Genomic DNA, 13,635 nt, shown 5'->3' with positions numbered 1-13,635 from the left:
GGAGACATTACAATCAATACCATAGAAATTCAAAGGATCATTAGACGCTACTATGAGCAACTATATGCCAATAAATTGGAAAAACTAGAAGAAATGAACAAATTCCTAGATACATACAATCTACCAAGATTGAACCATGAAGAAATCCAAAACCTGAAATGGCCAATAACAAGTAACAAGACCAAAGTCATGATAAAAAGTCTCCTCACAAAGAAAAGCCTAGGACCTGATGAATTTCACCAAACATTTAAAGAAACACGAATACCAGTCCTACTCAACCTATTCCAAAATATAGAAGAGGAAGAAATACTTCCACAACGCATTCTACATGGCAATACTCTGGTACCAAAACCAACAAAGACACATTTTAAAAAGAAAACTACAGGCCAATATCCCTGATGAACATTGATGCAAAAATCCTCAGCAAAATGCTAGCAAATCAAATTCAACAACACGTTAAAAAGATAATTCACCCATGACCAAATGGGATTTATCCCAGTGATGCAAGGAGTTCAACATATACAAAATAATCAATGTGATATTTAATACATCGTATCAACAGAATGAAGGACAAAAAAAAATTTGATCATTTCGATTGATGCTGAAAAAGCATTTGATAAAATTCAACATACCTTCATGATTTAAAAACCCTCAAAAAACTGTGTATATAAAGAACATACTTCAACACAATAAAAGCCATATATGACAGACCCACAGCTAGTATTATACTGAATGGGGAAACACTGAAAGCCTTTTCTCTAAGATCTGGAACATGACAAAGATGCCCACTTTCACCACTATTATTTGATACATTATTGGAAGTCCTAGCTAGAACAATCAGACAAGAGAAAGAAATAAAGGGCATCCAAACTGGAAAATAAGTCATATTATCCTTGTTTGTAGATAATGTGATCTTATATTTGGAAAAACCTAAAGATTTCACTAAAAAAATTAGAACTGATAAACAAATTCAGCAAAGTTGCAGGATATAAATTCAACATACAAAAATCAATAGTTTTTCTATATGCCAGTGGTGAACAATCTGAAAAATAAATTAAGAAAGTAATTCAATGTATAATCACTGCAAATAAAATAAAATACCCAGGAATTAACCTTACTAAAGAAGTAAAATAGCTCTACAATAGAAATGATAAAAGATTGATGAAAGAAATGGAAGCAGACATAAAAAGTAAAAATATTTTCCAAGTTAATGGATTATAAGAATCAATATTGTTAAGATTTCCATACTATCTAAAGCAGTCTACAGGTTCATTGAAATCTCTATCAAAATACTAATGACATTCTTCACAAAAATAGAAATAACTATCCTAAAATTTACATGGAATCACAAAAGACCCAGAATACCCAAAGTTATTCTAAGTAAAATGAAGAAAACTGGATGAATCATATTATCTGACTTATACTGAAATTATACTACAGAGCTATAGTAATACAAACAGCATGGTACTGGCATGAAAACAGATACATAGAGCAATGGAACAGAATAGTGAACATAGAAACAAATCCATATACCTATAGTGAGCTCATCTTCAACAAAGTTGCCAAGAACATATATTGGAGAAAGGATAGTCTCTTCAATAAATTATGAAGGAAAAACTGGATATCCATATGCAGAAGAATAAAACTAGACCCTTCCCTCTGACCATATATAAAAATCCAATCAAAATGGATGAAAGGCCTAAATGTAAGACCTCAAACTACGAAACTACTAAAAAAATTGGGGAAACTCTCCAGGACACTGTATTGGGTAAAAATTTCTTGAGTAAGACCCCATTAGCAAAGGCAACCAAAGCGAAAATGGACAATTGGAATCACATCAAATTAAAATGCTTCTGCACAGCAAAGAAAACAATCAACAAAGTTAAAAGACAACCCACAGAATGGAGGAAATATTTTCAAACTGTCCATCTGACAAGCAATTCATAAGCAGAATATATAAAGAGGTCAAACAACTCTATAGGAAAACATCTAATAATCCAATTAAAAATGGGCAAAAGATCTGAATAGACATTTCTCAAAAGAAGACATACAAATGGTAAACAGGTATATGATCATCACTGATCATCAGAGAAATGCAAATCAAAGCTATAATGAGATACCATCTTACCCCAGTTAAAATGGCTTATATCCAAAAGACATGCAATAACAAATGCTGACAATGATATGCAGAAAAGGAAACCCTCATACACTGTTGATGAAAATGTAAATTAGTACAACTGCTATGGAGAACAGTTTGGAAGCTCCTGAAAAAACTAAAAACAGAGCTACCATATGATCCAGCAATCCCACTGTGAGGTATGTACCCAAAAGAAAGGAAATCAGTGTATCAAACAGACACCTGCACTCCCATGTTTATTGCAGACCTGTTTATAATAGCCAAGATTTGGAAGCAACCCAAGTGTCCATCAACAGATGAATGGATAAAGAAAATATGGTATGTATACACAATGGACTACTATTCAGCCACAGACAAATGAATGAGATCTTGTCATTTGCAACAATGTGAATGAAACTGGAGGTCATTATATGAAGTCAAATAATTTAAGAAAGATAAACTTGGCACAGAAAGACAGAGTTGGCATGTTCTCACTTATTTTTGGGACCAAAAATTAAGCAACTGAACTCATGGAGCTAGGGAGTAGAGCAATGGTCATCAGAGGTTGGGAAGGGTAGTGGTGGATGGTGGGCAGAGGGGGATGGTTAAAGGGTACAAAATAGAGTTAGAAAGAGAAGATTTACTATTTGATAGCACAACAAGGTGACTATAGTCAACAATACTTTATTGTACATTTTTAAATAACTAAAAGAGTATCATTGGATTGTTCATAACACAAAGAAAGGACAAATGCTTGAGGAGATGGATGCCCTATTTACCATGGTGTGTTTATTATTTAATGTATGCCTGTATCAAAATATCTCATGTGTCCCATATACATACCTACTATGTACCCACAGAAATTAAAAATTAAAAAATGAAATAGTGAATGTTGTAAATGTGTTTTTTATTTTAAAAAACAACTTATTATTTGATGAGAGAGTTTATTAAAGTGAAAAAAATATTGCAAATATTATTGGCATGCACCATGACACCTGGCTGATTTTTGTACTTTTAGCAGAGATGGGGTTTCACCATGTTGACCAGGCTGGTCTCAAACTCCTGACCTCAGGTGATCTGCCTGCCTCAGCCTCCCAAAGTGCTGGGATTACAGGATGAGCCACCACGCCTAGCCAATTTAATATATGTCTACTGTCTACTTTTTTCTATGTACACATATCATTTGTGCAATAAAATTAATAAAGTCATGTTTTGATCATAAACATATACTCATACCTGAATTGAGAGCCTAAACCAGTATGTGTCTTCATGATGTACCAACACCAAGGTCAGTTATTAATAATTTAACCTTCCCAAATGACTGGATCGCTGTATCAACACAGGTGTAGTGTGCTCCCAATAGAGAAATAACAGGTGGGACAATTCTTCACCTGATGCCTATGAGAATAGGCATGCTAAAGCTAAAATACTTGTGCCACGTAGCAAATACCTTTACACATTGTAAGGGGTGACTTAGTCTCAGAAATCATTATTGTTTATCATATACAATGTATATTATCAATTTGAATTTCATTGGCTTCTTTTATTGATCTTCATTTAATCTCCCATCTCCATTAATTTAATAACATAGACTGTAAGTGGAGCTTAAATCTCTTTAATTGAATGTATGTAAAATAAAAAAGAATTAAGTCAATGCTGGAGATTCCTCTTCCTCTTCCTCTCCTCTTCCTTCCTCTTTCTTTCAAATTTTGAAAAACATCAAAATGCATCTTCTTGTGAGTGAATTTCATTTTCTTTCTTGGTAGTGAAGATGGTAAAGAACCACCTTTTGAAACTCAGGGGTGTCCCCTAGAGAGCTGAGCTAGGAGCCCTGCATGGACTCCCACTGTGAATGGTGGGAAGGAGCAGACAGGCCAGTGCACAGCACAGTTGTTGTCCAGTTCATGGTTTTCCAAGGGCTAGCACACGGCTTCTAAGAATTCTAGTTCTGATCTCTCCATGGGTGCATTCTTTTGCCTGCCTGTAAGATATGGCCACTTTAAAAGTGGCAATGCCATTTATTTCCCTTTGTTTTAGCCTCCTGTGGCTGCTGTAACAAATGACCACAAACTTGATGGCTTCAAACAACAGAAGAGCACGCTTTCCCAGTTCTGGAGTCTGGAAGTCTAAAATCAGTTTCACTGGGCCCAAATACAAGTGTCAGCAGGGCTGCATGCTCTTGGAGGTTCTGGGGAAGCATCTTGTAGTACTCCATTTTCAAACTGCTCTGAAGAAATACCAGAGACTGCGTAATTTATAAAGAAAAAGAGGTTTAATGAACTCACAGTTCCACATGGCTGGGGAGACCTCACAATCATGGCAGAAGGCAAAGGAGGAGCAATGGCACATCTTACATGGCAGCAGGCAAGACAGCGCGTACAGGGGAACTGCCTTTTATAAAACCATCAGGCCTCATGAGACTTATTCACTCTCATGAGACTAGCACAAAAACTCCACCCTCATGGTCCAATTACCTCCCACCAGGTCCCTCCCATGACATATGGTGATTATGGGAGCTACAATTCAAGATGAGATTTGGGTGAGGACACAGCCAAACCGTATCACATTTGTTCTTTGTCTCTTCCAGCCTCTGGAGGCTGCCGGTATTCCTGGGCTTGTGGCCACATCCCTCCCATTTCTGCCTGTGTGGTCACATTGCCATTTACTCTTTCATCTATGTCAAATCTTCCTCTGTTTCCTTCTTATAAGAACACATGTGATTGCATTGAGGTTCCATTGGATAACTAAGGGTAATCCTCCATTTCAGATGCTTAATGTAGCCATAAAAGACCTCCTTTTGGCCATAAAAGGAAAAATTAACAGGATCCAAGGATTAGAACATGGACTTTTTTTTTGGCGGGGGGGCATTTTTTAGCCTACCACACCCTTCAAGGCCTTTCTCCCATTTCCAACCAACCCACCACTTTAGAAGGCATCCTCTGAGGATGCAATGATCATACATTTACTGAATGAAAAAGAAAAACATGAAGAATCTGAGTAGGGGAAAAGCAAGAAAGAAACTGATTAAATAGGAGGTCCTGCGAATTATCACTTAACTGAACTTCTGGTGATTTTAATGCCATACTTAAAAGCTCTGAGTCAATTTAGAATATCTGGGATTTGAGGATTATGAAGCAGCAATCTGAGAAAGTGCATCTACATATTGTTTCTGCACATGTGATCAATGGTTGTCCAAGTAGGACCTAAGGTGAAGAGTTCAGAGAAGATGGAACCATTTCAATCTGGAACTTCATCTTCCTAGTTCCCTGACCTGCCTAGTTCATTTTATAGAATTGCTCTCCATTTCTCTGATTTTATTATATCACAGCTTTCTCTGTTCCTGACCATGATGTGGTATGGTAACTCTGCTTAAACTGAAATGCTGCCTTTGGTTCTGAACTGCCAGAGTCTTCACTAAACTAGCAACTAATATAGGAGCCAACTGCTTGTAAAAATAGGGCACTTAAGGTCCCTAAAGTTAATTAGAAGCTGACCAGGAGGCACTCATCTATAGCAGGCAAGAGACTCCAGAGGAAACCAGGGTCCCAGCATGAGATTTACTCATTTTCATGGTTGCCTTTAAAATAGAATGCAAAATGTAGCAACACTTGAAAAGTGCCCATTTATAGATAAATATGTAGACCCATTTGCCTTAGCTTATAGTCTTAGTGCGAGCATGAATAATAAGCATCTACTGCCATCCTTTAGAAAAATGACTCTTTAGTGTAAGGATTCCATAAATAAGCAAGAGGCACCTAGTGGTCCTTCTAGAATTAATGATGGGAAGTCAAAAGAGAGACTGTTAAGATGCTCCCAGGGACCCACTTTTCAGTAGTTTGCAAGTTTGCAACTCACTATAGGGTTAGTAGCAATGTAACCTAATCCTTTCTTCTATGAGAATCTGTCAGAACTCCCTCCTTTTGGATTTGTTTCAATTTTAAGAATGATTCAAATTCACTGGTCACATTCAAGAAATGTAGACCACATTCCTCAAGGACTTCACAAATCAAGGGGTCTTGCTTGTGGTGGTGGACACTGAAGGCTGCTTCCCCAAGAGCCAGGGCCTCTCTGCCTTCTTCCAACTCAGCAGAGCCTGACTCCTGCAAATGGTGGGCTTTCCCAATCCCCTCCAGTGAAGGTAGCCATGCAATATGGTTACAGCAAATACGCTGTCTCCTTGCAGCTCCAGGAAACTGAAAGGAACTACTCAGAAAACTGTTTCCTCCATGACAGAGGAAGTGAGATGCACAAGCTAAGCTCTATGCGTCCATCCCTTCCTGCCCGTGTGGGCGAGTGATGCGTGAAGCCCTCACAACCACGTTGTCAACATACTGATGATGGCAGCAGAGAGATGGAGACTGCCTGACCCTTGACAATATCCATGAGCACTGAATCTGCCTTGGACTGGCTATGTCTAAACTTGTCTTGTGAAACAATAAAGACACCTGCAACTGGAACAGTTTTAGTTGGCTGCTCTGTTACTCACAGACAAAAATATTTTGGCCGACAAACATTAACACCTGGACCTCAGATAGATGCTCAGGCAGATCCCTGAGATGGCCCTGGGATGGACTGACTAGGTTCACAAACCTTCTATTAATACAACATATCCAAGTGTCTATGCATACACAATGCCCTTTCTTTCCTTCCAACAATAAGATGACTTAGAGTTTTCATCAGATTCTGAAACTGGTTATGACACTGGTGTAAACAGTAGGAGAAATTTAGAGTTCAATCTCAAATCCAGGCCCTGTGGATTCCAGGCTCTCCCCATTGGCTACCACCCCTTTCATTCTCCCTTAACTTCTGACCACACCTGGCCCCTCCACAACTTCCTAGTCAGACTGTCCTGTGTCTCCCAAGGCTTCATGGCCTTTCCTCTCAGTTTTCTTCCATCTCTACTGGATCTATCTTTTAAAGTTTCTAATTGCTCATTCTCTGTGAAGCCTTCCAGGAATGCATCCTGTTCTCAATGGCCTCTCCCATATTTTGGACCATCATAATGAATATCATCTACAGCCTCTATTTATAGCACTCAGTCTCGATTAGTATTAACAAGTTAACCTTGGGCAGAAACATTATCAGTGGTCGCATCAGCAGGAGCCAAAACAACTCTCTGTTTCATAATCAGAGTAGACACCATCCCCAGCCTAGTCAGTCCACTGCAGATGGCTGTGAGCGGGCACGGAGGAGCCCAGGACTCACAAAGCAGATGCCCCAGGGCAAATGAACAATCCCAAAGACCCACTCAAGCCACCTGTGCTTCCCATGATGAAACGGTTGGGGCATAGTCAGTGGTAGTAGATGGAATATAACAAGATTGAATTTGTGGAATGAATTTAATATAGGAGCCATAACGGAGAGAAAATGCCCAAAAGATATGGAGCAAGCCACCTATTTCTACAAGACAAAAAGTAGGAGGTATGCGTTACTTTTTATGATATACACAAAGGCTATTAAATGACTATTGAACTATTTTGCAATTTTCATTGAGATTATGTGGGACTTTATGATAAGATAATCCAATATAGGTTAAAAATCGGGTAGCAGCACAACCTAAAACATAACAATGAATCTCACAAACATATAGAACAAAAGCAGGCATAAAAGTAGACATACCAGATGATTACATTTATGCCATAAATGCAAAGAATATAAAAACTCATAATACTACTCTGTGATGTCAGAAATGAGATTGCTCTTGAGGAGATTAATGATGGGAAAGGTCTGGGGGGCTTTTGGGATGCCGGCTGTATTCTGCTTTTTTGGCCTGGATGCTGATTATAGAATCATGTTTGGTTTTAAAATTCATCAGAATTCACAAATAGCTTACTCACATGTGTTTATATGTATGTATTTAATTTCTATATAATATTTATATTAAATATATAATATATATCCTATATGTATATCCTTCAATAAAATGTTTTGAAATTATTTGTTCAAGAATTTTAAAAAGATAAGGTGAGGGTTGGCAATGTGGTCACAGACATTAAACAGTGACAACATTTTAATTCCATAAAAAAACTCTGTTACTTTACTACCCAAAAGACTGACGGCTCTTGTGTTCTGATAACCTGTGCTTGCCCTTAACCCAGAACCTCTCTTCACTATGACTTTGACTTATCCAAGGCTTTTCATTGATGGACCACCTAAAAGTGTTCTAGTGTTTCCGTCACAAACCACTGTCCACCTGCTCTAATGGGAGTTTCCATCAAAGCCAAGTGTCAGGAATGTTTTCATGCAAAGCTGATCCTGCTGGAGCTTCCAACTCCCACATGAGTGACTGTGGCACTGGAGAAGGTCACAGCGTTTCCATCAGAATGCGAGAACTGTAGCTGCTAACAAAAGGCATACGCTGTGCATGGCCTATTGTAGACAGACACATATTTAATATCTGAAAATAAAAAAGGTAACATCGAGCCTATTATTCCAAAGAGAAGAAATTTAGAAAAGAGCATAGACCAGCAAGGGAGACGTGAATGACAACATTGAAAAGGACACATTCTCATGTGGTAAATCCCTTTGGAACCAAGATCGCCTTAAACACTTTAATTTGATTTCTAAAACATAAATTGTGCATAACTGGTGATAATTAGACTGCACTTCAGGACAAGATGCCTTGTTCAGAGTGATTACCATGAGGCCCTTCCAGGTCTGCGTCATCAAGAGGACACTCCACCACACGCGTGAGATTCTTCTCACCGGGGTTGCAAGGGGGCCCCTGGGTACCAGGAACCATTTTCACAAAATGACTGAATCAAGTGGGTTCAGAATGGATTTTCTAATTAAGTAGAAAGCAGGTACTGTACTCTGAGTCTCAATAAACTAGAATACAAGACTGGTAATACTTGAAAAATACTATTTTTTTTTTAAAAAAGCACATATTACAATTTCTAACTAAAGCTACCAAAATGGAAGCAATGTTGGGTAGGAATGCACTCAACACTGTGTGCAAACATATCCAAAGTGTGACTGTCACGACTTGGATTCTCCACCGTTGAAGACTGATTCTCATCTTTCACTTTGACTGGTGGAAGCCACTCCTGCCTTGGAGAGGACCTCAGTCCTCTAGGTCAGCATTTCCGCTCTCTACACAACTCCACAGGCCTCCACCACACCCTGCCTTTGACTTTTATTTTTGCTTAATGATAACACTACTGTGGAATTCTCCTTGCACATGTATTGTCTTTACGTGGACTCAGCTTCATGGGGAACACTGGCGTCTTCTCTCTCCACATTCTGTCTGGCACTCAGCACGGAGTTCTCAGCTCCTAGCTGGGATCATTCATGCTGGCTCTGTTGACAGGCATTCTCAGTCGAGGTGACACTGCTCTGTACATTAGTGAATTCGAGACCGCTCTGGAGCTAGTGGCAGGTTGAATGATTTGATACCTCCTCGGCCTGATGGAATTTGATGCCAAAACACAAGCCATTGCTGTATTGCAGGAGAGTGGATGCAGTCAGGCCTTGATGTGGGAGCAGCAGTGCAACATTCATTGTGCAGCCCTGTGGGAGAGGCCTACACCTTGGACACCCAGTCCCAGGGCAGCACAGCCCAGAGACACAAACAGCACTCACCAAAGCCCAGCAGAACCAAAAGGTGAAGCAAGGCTCAGTTGCATGTGTATTGTGATGGAAAAAGAAAAGCAAAGTCCTCTCTTCAAAGCCTTCTCTGGAATTTGGCCATTCACTAGAGCCCCTCCAGGAGCAGTTGCCCCTGACAACTGGCCCTCAGTGTGGAGGGAGAAGAGTTCCCACTGACTGCATCCTCTGTTTACTGGGGAGGAGAGGCTGCTGTGGTTGCATCCCTGCAAAAGAACCGAATGCAGATGCTGGCAGGGTCAGCTGCTGCACTGGAGGGAGGAGGCCTGCCACCACTCCCTGTGAGTGGAAAAGACGCAGGGCTACTGCTTGCCAGGCCTGGAGTTGAGCTTGGAGGACAGGGTCCCAGGACCTGGTTCTCAACCCGCTTTGCTGCTGTGGACATTTCTGTGTAAGAAGCTCCAGGCAGCCATTTAATTCTACTCCATTTATTTATTTATTTAGTGAGACAGAGTCTTGCTCTGTCACCAGGCTGGAGTGCAGTGGCACGATCTTGGCTCACTGCAACCTCTGCCTCCCGGGTTCAAGACATTCTCCTGCCTCAGCCTCCTGAGTAGTTGGGATTACAGGCACCTGCCACCAAACCCAGCTAATTTTTGTATTTTCAGTATAGATGGGGTTTTACTACGTTGGCCAGGCTGGTCTTGATCTCCTGACCTCGTGATCCGCCCACCTTGCCCTCCCAAAGTGCTGGGATTACAGGCGTGAGCCACCGCGCCCAGCCTTATTCCACTCTTGAGTGACACTCGTGACAGCCCTCGGACCTGGGTGACATGAATGTTCACATGCACCCTGGAAGGTGGGAGTAACTGCAAACCACTAGACACCACTGCTGTCTAAGTCCCAAAGGGAGTGCCAGACAACCATGAGACCGAATCTGCAGTAATCACATTCTTACACCAAGCGCAATTCTGCTCAAAGAAAAGCAGAGGCAGAAACACATGCTCCACAGACCCTGAGGAAAACTTGAGTTCCTCTATATTAATTAGAAATATGTAGTGGTTAAAGTCCCCAGCCATGTGAGATCATCAGCACCACCACCATAAAACAAAATGACGATTGGCTCTGCAGTTCCTCCCCTAACCCCTCTAAACCCCGGTCATCTGATTTCAACAGGTGAAAGGATCTGTTTCCTGGGCACTGAAGCACTGGATTGAATCCTCAGCCTGAGTGTTCCAGGCAACTGTGGTCCATTCACGAAGCTCGCTCACGCAGGAGACTGCAACACTGTCTCTCCCAGAACTGCTACTGAAGCCTCTTTGGGGTTAAACAAGTTTTTTTTTTTTTTTTTTTTTTTGAGACGGAGTCTTGCTCTGCCACCCAGGCTGGAGTGCAGTGGCCAGATCTCAGCTCGCTGCAAGCTCCACCTCCCGGGTTTACGCCATTCTCCTGCCTCAGCCTCCCGAGTAGCTGGGACTACAAGCGCCTGCCACCTCGCCCTGCTAGTTTTTTTTTTTTTTTTTGTATTTTTTAGTAGAGATGGGGTTTCACCGTGTTAGCCAGGATGGTCTCGATCTCCTGACCTCGTGATCCGCCCGCCTCGGCCTCCCAAAGTGCTGGGATTACAGGCTTGAGCCACCGCGCCCAGCCGGTTAGACAAGTTTTTAAGGCAATTTAGTATGTCTGGCACTTTTGTAGCCAGGTTACACTTTTCTTCCCCCAACAGCTTTCTCATGTTTTTATTAAACTCACAGCTTAATGGAGATGAAATTCACATGTCATAAAGTTCATCTTTTTAATGTACACAATTCAGTGTGTTTAAAATATATAATATGAACAGAGTCAGACATGTATCACCACTGTCAAATTCCAGAATAATTTCTTCATCCCCCTTCAAAGAAATTTCATACCTGTTAGCAATCATTTCATTTTCTCCCCGCTTCTAGCTTCTGGCAGCCACAAATCTATTTTCTATCTCTAGGGATCTGCCTATTCTGAAATCATACAATATGTGGCCTTTTATGCCAGCCTTCCTTCACTTAGCATGACGTTTCCAGGGTTACTTCGTGTTACAGCATGGATCCGTTCTTCATTCCTTTCTATAGCGGAGGAGTATTCTGTTGTATGGTTACATCACAAGTATTTATTTGTTTGTTTATTTATTTAGAGATGGAGTCTAGCTCTGTCACCCAGGCTGGAGTGCAGTGGCGCCATCTCGACTCACTGCAACCTCCACCTCCCAGGTTCAAGCTATTCTCTTTTTATTTTTTTGGCGGGGGCGGGGGGGGGGGAAATATGAGCAAGAAAGGAAAAGTAATGACTTACTACATAGCTCAGCTATGCAAAGCATTTACACAGTCATAATAAATACTGATTTATTTATTATTTACTCAGTGGTTCTCAAACCTGGCTGCACATTAGAAGCAACTGAAAACTTTTTTAAAAACACAGATACCCAGGATCCTCCCCCAAACACATAAAGCAGAATCTGTGAGGGTGAGTCTCAGGTATCTAGATTTGTTCACTCAAGTTTGCTAGTGATTCTAATGTACAGCCAGGAGTGAGAAGCACTCGTCTAACCAAAATTACAATGAAACTACAGTGGGCAGCTAGGGGATTGGAAATACATATGTAGGTGTTCGAGACAAGAGGTATGAGTTAAATCTTAAACTTCAGTAACTAAAAACAATAGATAATTGTTAAAACTGAAAAATCAGTAACATTATAATTCAAACAGAACAAGCTACAAGAGTTGAAACATGTTTGCTTCTGGGAGGAGTGAAGAATAGGGCTGAGGATGGCTGCTTTTTTTTATTATTATACTTTAAATTCTAGAGTACACGTGCACAACGTGCAGGTTTGTTACCTATGTATATATGTGCCTTCTTGATGTGCTGCACCCATTAACTCGTCATTTACATTAGGTATATCTCCTAATGCTATCCCTCCTCCTTACCCCCTCCCCACAATAGTACCCCGTGTGGATGTTCCCCTTTCTGTGTCCAAGTGATCTCATTGTTCAATTCCCACCTATGAGTGAGAACATGCGGTGTTTGGTTTTCTGTTCTTGCAATAGTTTGCTGAGAATGATGGTTTCCAGCTGCATCCATGTTCCTACAAAGGACACGAACTCATCTTTTTTTATTGCTGCATAGTATTCCATGGTGTATATGTGCCACATTTTCTTAATCCAGTCTGTCACTGATGGACATTTGGGTTGATTCCAAGTCTTTGCTATTGTGAATACTGCTGCAATAAACATACGTGTGCATGTGTCTTTATAGCAGCATAACTATGGTCAAATGGTATTTCTAGTTCTAGATCCTTGAGGAATCGCCACCCTGTTTTTCCACAATGGTTGAAATAGTTTACAGTCCCACCAACAGTGTAAAAGTGTTCCTATTTCTCCACATCCTTTCCAGCACCTGCTGTTTCCTGATTTTTTAATGATTGCCATTCTGACTGGTGTGAGATGGTATCTCATTGTGGTTTTGATTTGCCTTTCTCTGATGGCCAGTGATGATGAGCATTTTTTCATATGTCTGTTGGTTATATGAATGTCTTCTTTTGAGAAATGTCTGTTCATATCCTTTGCCCGCTTTTTGATGGGGTTGTTTGTTTTTTTCTTGTAAATTTGATTGAGTTCTTTGTAGGTTCTGGATATTAGCCGTTTGTTAGATAGCTTCAAAGAGAGTAAAATATCTAGGAATCCAACTTACAAGGGATGTAAAGGACCTCTTCAAGGAGAACTACAAATCACTGTTCAGTGAAATAAAAGAGGACACAAACAAATGGAAGAACATACCATGCTCATGGATAGGAAGAATCAATGTTGTGAAAATGGCCATAATGCCCAAGGTAATTTATGGATTCAAGGCCATCCACATTAAGCTACCAATGACTTTCTTCACAGAATTGGAAAAAACTCCTTTAAAGTTCATATGGAACCAAAAAAGAGCCCGCATTGCCAAGAC

The 13,635-nt window shown here is 40.5% G+C and overlaps 1 protein-coding gene across 2 annotated transcripts in view; it reads right to left on the bottom strand.

The window, feature by feature from the left end:
* The window catches only part of DPP6 (dipeptidyl-peptidase 6), a 588,928-nt gene that overhangs the window by 430,243 nt on the left and 145,050 nt on the right, over window positions 1–13,635 (bottom strand). The gene's annotated exons all lie outside the window — the stretch shown is intronic.

This window comes from Colobus angolensis, unplaced genomic scaffold, assembly GCF_000951035.1.
Source record: "Colobus angolensis palliatus isolate OR3802 unplaced genomic scaffold, Cang.pa_1.0 Scaffold2, whole genome shotgun sequence".
Classification (NCBI taxonomy): domain Eukaryota; kingdom Metazoa; phylum Chordata; class Mammalia; order Primates; family Cercopithecidae; genus Colobus; species Colobus angolensis.
Note: the sequence above shows the minus strand (reverse complement) of the source record. Positions and strands in the feature narration are given on the sequence as shown.